Source organism: Thamnophis elegans, chromosome Z (assembly GCF_009769535.1).
Source record: "Thamnophis elegans isolate rThaEle1 chromosome Z, rThaEle1.pri, whole genome shotgun sequence".
Lineage (NCBI taxonomy): Eukaryota > Metazoa > Chordata > Lepidosauria > Squamata > Colubridae > Thamnophis > Thamnophis elegans.
Window position 1 is genome coordinate 85,806,027 of NC_045558.1, and position 6,000 is coordinate 85,812,026.

The 6,000-nt window shown below is 40.0% G+C and overlaps 1 protein-coding gene across 4 annotated transcripts in view; it reads right to left on the reverse strand.

Moving 5' to 3' along the window:
* LOC116522333 (pleckstrin homology domain-containing family M member 1-like) overlaps positions 1-2,091 on the reverse strand; it is a 50,769-nt gene extending 48,678 nt beyond the window's left edge. For 3 of the 4 annotated variants that reach the window (XM_032237203.1, XM_032237204.1, XM_032237202.1), the window contains exons 1-2: positions 1,905-2,091; positions 1,397-1,445 (exon numbers count right to left, since the gene is read on the reverse strand). The gene's annotated coding sequence lies outside the window, so the exon portion shown is untranslated. The remainder of the gene's footprint in view (positions 1-1,396; positions 1,446-1,904) is intronic. The other variant, XM_032237205.1, reaches the window with a different exon arrangement.
* Between the last annotated feature and the right edge of the window lie 3,909 nt (positions 2,092-6,000).

The following is a 6,000-nucleotide window of genomic DNA, read 5'->3' on the forward strand; positions in this document are numbered from 1 at the left end:
GTGGAGTCAAAACAAAGAAAAGGATATAGCGGCAGAGCAGCTTTTGCCCACTTTCAAGAAAGTGCTTTCTTGAAAGCGGGCAAAATCCGCCCTGCTGTTATGTCCGATATAAAAAAAAAGTGCCAGCCCGCCAGCAGAGGCGGGTAAAACACACACACAGACAAATTACTTACAATAATACAATTACTTACAAATTACATTAATTTTGAATTCCTCCCTCCCTCCAACCCACATACCTTTTCCAGCTGTTTCACAGAGGATTTCAACTCTGCTCTTGTCTGCCATGATGAAAATGTAAAAATGTAAAAAGAAAAAGGCGAGAGCTGCGGAGGTCAGGCTGGGTTAGTTGCTGCCAGAGTCCCCAATGGATGACTCTGCTTAACTGTTTAAAAAAGCCTCTAAAAAAATGCCCTCTACAGGAGGAGGCAAGAGAACCACGTGTCTCATCTACATAAGGAATTTTTCGGCTTTTAACCCTTGCTTAATTCTGCTCGAATGATGATAAAGTCAGACTAAATGAGGCACATGGTTCTCCCGCCTCCTCCTGTAGAGGGCACTTTTTTAGAGGCTTTTTTAAAGAGTGAAGCACTAAGCAGAGTTATCCACTGTGACTCTGGCAGCAACTACCTCAGCCTTTTTCCTTTTACATATTTTTCATGATGACAGTGGTGTGGCCCTGCCTCGCCTGACTGCACGTCACTGAGTCATGGCCACAGTGATTAAAATGTTCTCAAGATATCAAGATCTCTGGAACAAGTAAATAGTTCATTTAAAAATATACACATAAAACAAAACAAAAACTGAAACAACATAAAATATATTTAAGCGTTCATTTCCATAGCCCTGGATCTTTATTTATCTTGCCCTATTATAGTATCAACCTTTGGGTTAACCAGCAAAAGAAACTCCTGGGACATTGTTTTTCCAAAGAATTAACTTCGCTGATAATTCCACATAGGTACAGAAGTACAAAGCCAGTTTTAAAGTTTTCACATGAAAACAGCCTAGATAAATCGCCGTTTTCTCCCTGAGCCTCCCTCAATTCATTGTCCTCCAATTAGCTGCATTAATTTTGTTTCGAGATGATCTGAGTGCCTCAAAGTTTTCCAGTGTTTGACCTTGGGATATTAGATCTGTCCAAGGGTTCAGTCAAGAATCATGGAGAAGAAGAATCATGAATCGTATTATCTTCATATTTTCATATTTACAGAATGAATATATTATATGACTGCCAGGACTGGAAGTGATGACACAATCAAAATAGGGGTTGAAATATTTTGAGATATGCAGACAACAGCACTTTATTAATTTAAAGAAGAGTTAAAAGACATAAAATATGAAATAAAGATGGAATGTGAAACGTCTAGTATTATTAAACCAATAAAAACCCACTTACTTAATGAACTTGCAGTTGATGTTTCTTTTGAGCTCAAAAACAGATAAACCTGGCCACATACAAGAAAAATAAATAGAAAATTAATCCTAGTGAGGAGCACAACCAAAAACATAGATAAGACTATAAGGAACAAAAATGAAGACAAGACTGATTTATTAAAGTAGCGTTCTTTTCAGTAGTAATATAGTTATGAGAGCTGAAGAATGAGAGGACAACTTCTTCTGAATTCCCCCCCCCCCCTTAATTTCACAGTCCTTGTCAACGGTTCAAGAGGATGACAGATTAGAAAAACTAATTACACTTAGCAAAACTAAGAGAAGGCAGGGAAGACAAGGATCAGATTCCTGGAATGTCTCTAAGAAAGCTGCCGGTTGTCATCGGGACAAATCAAGGAAACGAGTATTTGTCTCTCCTGTCACCAGGCTAAGTAACCGGCAGAGCGCTATCCCGATTGTGATCTTCCCTCCCCCCCTCCCCCCCCAGGAAACGTTGCTTTCCCGCAACCTACCTTTTAACCTTCTTTCCCACACCTTCCTACAGGTTTCCTCCCCAAATCTTTCCCCGCTTGCGTTCCTTCAACGCCACTTCGCCTTCCTTCCCAGACTCTCCCTGCCGACTCCTTCCCCCACCAGGGGCGGGGCTTAGGGGGAGGGGGGAGGGATCTCACCAGCTTCGCGGCGCGACCCCGACGAAACTCAAAGGGGAAACCCGGAAGTGAGCTGATCAGCGGCCGCGTTTAGCGCAGGCGCATCTCTTACGTCATCGTGCACTTAGAGCTTCAAAAATGGAAAACGCTTAGCGTGAACTAGGCTTCCGTTTCAGTAGCTGCTTCCTCCTACTCTTGAGATTGAGGAGGGCAGCTTCAAGTGCAGAAAGTGAACCAACGATATTGAGTAGGAATAGTAACACGCTTCTGCCTTCTCCTTTTTTGAGATAGGTCGAACACATACAAAAAATACTATTTCATACAGCGAATAGGGTGAATGCCGAAACACTCTGAACAGTGTACAAAAAAACCCACAAAAGTAGTGGCGGCGACTAAATTCATGATTAGGTACATTCATTATCCGTTATCAAATGCGCCTATTACCTTCAGTATCGAAGCGCCGTGTCTACCTTCCAATATCTATTGGTAAGGAATGGGGTGGGGGAAATGCCATTGTGATCCCGCCCCTTCCTCGCTTTTCGAGGACTTACGCGTGTCCCGTACTAAGAGCCGCTGGAGGATTATTAAGCGCTGGAACAAGACTAATGTGGATTTCCTCACCTACACATGGACATATAAAACAATAATGTCATAATTGTACATTTATTAATTATATTCAAACTTATTTGCAAATATATTAAAAAGAGGATAGGTGGTTCAGTAAAAGATCATAAAAACAATACACAGTATATAAACAATGATCAAAAATATACATAAGCAATGAATTTAATACTATATTGATTATAAGCTCATAATAGTTATTATAATTGAGATTTAATGGCATTTATATATTGCTAAACAAACGTGCTTTCCAACCTTTTTCCTGGCAAAATTGCAAATCATATCATCAAAATCAAAAGTTTTTGCAAGATCAGACTCAATATTGAGTCTTGCCAAATCTACCATGTACAGGGTGACTTGCGAAGTCGCCCTGTAACATAGTCAATCTTAGTTTTTTATCAGCTTTAGTTAGCTGAAAGCGCTCTGCAGAGGTGAGAATGGTAGGAATTGTTAACAATACAGAGGCAGATACATATATTTGGAAAGAGTCTTTCCAGCATATATATATATATATATATATATATACATATATACATACATACATACATACATACATACATACATACATACATACATACATACATATATATATATATTTGGGCCATACCAGGGGTTGTGACTTTATATATATATATATATATATAATGTTATATTTATGCTGATAAATAAATAAAGGGAGACTAGTATAGATCTATTTCTATCTATATAAAGTCACAACCCCTGGTATGCCCAAGTATGGGAGGAAGGTCACACTTCCACTCTCTGTCATTAGGCTCGTCACAAGAGACCATACAGACAGAAACCCAATATTTTTTACCTGCCTGGGAGGCAATGGAGCACAGGTTCGATTCCCAAAAAACTTGGGTATGGCTAGCTGATGAGAGCTATATAGCTTGAAATAGATCTATACTAGTCTCCCTTTATTTATTTATCAGCATAAATATAACATATATATATATATATATATATATATATATATATATATATATATATATATATATATATACATACATACATACATACATACATACATACATACATACATACTTACTTACTTACTTACTTACTTACTTACTTACTTACTTATTTATTTATTTATTTATTTATTTAAAGTCACAACCCCTGGTATGCCCAAATGTGGGAGGAAGATCACACTTCCATTCTCTGTCCTTCGGCTCGTCACAAGAGACCATCCAGACAGAAACCCAATTTTTTTTTTTACTGTTACCTTTTTGTTACATTTGTTATATTTGTGCTGATAAATAAATAAAGGGAGACTAGTATAGATCTATTTCAAGCTATTTAGCTCTCATCAGCTAGCCATACCCTTGCTGGGAATCAGATTGCAAATGAATACTGTATATACTCGAGTATAAGCCTAGTTTTTCAGCCCACTTTTTGGGCTGAAAAAAGCCACCTCGGCTTATACTCGAGTCAGTGAAAAATTTGCCCGAAATGGAGGAGAAAAAGGGGCGGGGCCATGCCGCTGGGTGACACTCGTGAATGGCCCAGTGCCCCTGTGAGTTTCCCCTCCCTCTGTGTCAGTTTGCCGCGCAGCGCGCACCGCACCATCCCCCCTCCTCACGTTCTAATGTAATGCAGGGCTGTCTTATGATTCCCCTTCCTCCCCCTCCTGCCGCTCTGCAACGATGTCCCACCTCCTCCTTGTTATGGCAAGCAGCCACATAGCGATGTCCCACCTCCTCTGGTACAGTGATCCAATGATAGGAATCACTGTGCCGTGTGTCATAGGAGGCGGGACATCGCTCCCGCGGCTGCACGGGACATCATCATCATAGCGGGACATCAGCATCATGAGGTGAGTGAAGTATTTCATTGAATACACCGCTAGTTTACTGTTTTTCTTTGAAATAAATATTCAAAAACATTATTGGTATCTATTTTTATTTTTGAAATTTACCGGTAGCTGCTGCATTTCCCACCCTAGGCTTATACTCGAGTCAATAACTTTTCCAGTTTTTTGTGGTAAAATTAGGTGCCTCGGCTTATATTCGGGTCGGCCTATACTCGAGTATATACGGTAATCTCCATTACAAGATCTTCACTGATATCAGCAGGATATTGATCTGCCAGTAAGTTTGATTTTTTTTCTTTCAGTTCATCTTGAGGAATTGATAAGTACTTCCAGAGGAAGCTGAACTTCTCAGAAATGTTCACTGCAGCATTGAAATGAAGAGTCATTCCACCAATAACATTATCCAATATTACATAGAAGACACACTTTCTGAAACATACTTCCTCAGGGGATTCATCCATTTCATCTTGTTTTTAAAAATCTGCTTTTGTTGCACCTTCATCATGGAACCTCTTTCTTTTGCGTTTTGCTTCACCCCGAGTTCCAGAGAGTTTCACTTCTATGCACAAATTACAAGTAACATGTCTTGCTTCGCTCCACATACTTTGCCAGCTTTTCTGAATATTTATCAGTTCCGAAATCAAGCTTTTTATTTGGATACTTGAACATCCAGCGTTGCATTTCTGGACTAAATAAGCTTGTTACAGATGTCAACTGGAACTAATGCTCTGTACCATACAACAGACATTATTATACAAATGATGTCCTTTAATAACATAGTTTTCTGATGGAAGATTTCCCAATCCGTTCCCAGCTGGGAGTCGCCACTGATGTTAGAAGAAAATTTCATGAAGCCAGCTGCCTGGAAGTTATGATTTCTCCATAGAGGTGAAGATAGCATCCAGACATGGGTTGACATTGCCTGCTCTCGGATTGGACTGAGTCTGTTTGAAGATAGTTAAGATACACCCCTGTTGCTAAGTATATCCACTTTTGACTCAGTCCATCTGTAAGGACAGGACGTGTCATTTAGTTGCTCCTTTTTCTGAGAGAATTATTAGTGTTCTAATTGAGTTTTAATTCTGAATTTAGGACGTTGATTGGTTGAGTACTTTTTGCACAGATTGACTATCTAACCAGACCCTTGGGGGACTTTTTGGCCACTGGCATTTCAGCCCAATCTTGCAAGAGCAGGAGGGCCTTGGGCTCTGTAGCTAGCCTCAGTTTTCCAGCAATTGCATCGCATGTGTGAACTATTGAGTGGAAGAGAGTGAAGTGCTCTTTGTCTGTAGCCGAGAAATGTCATAGACACTCAGGAGAGTGTTCAGCTGCAGACCTCCACTTGGTGGCACTTGGCAGCAATAAAACCTCAGAGATAGATCGAGCCACACTGGCTCACGTGTACATAAGCGGCAATGGCTTTGCTTCCTCACACTTGGTGAATCTATTGTCGGCCAGGGAGATCTATCTATCTATCTATCTATCTATCTATCTATCTATCTATCTATCTATCTATCTATC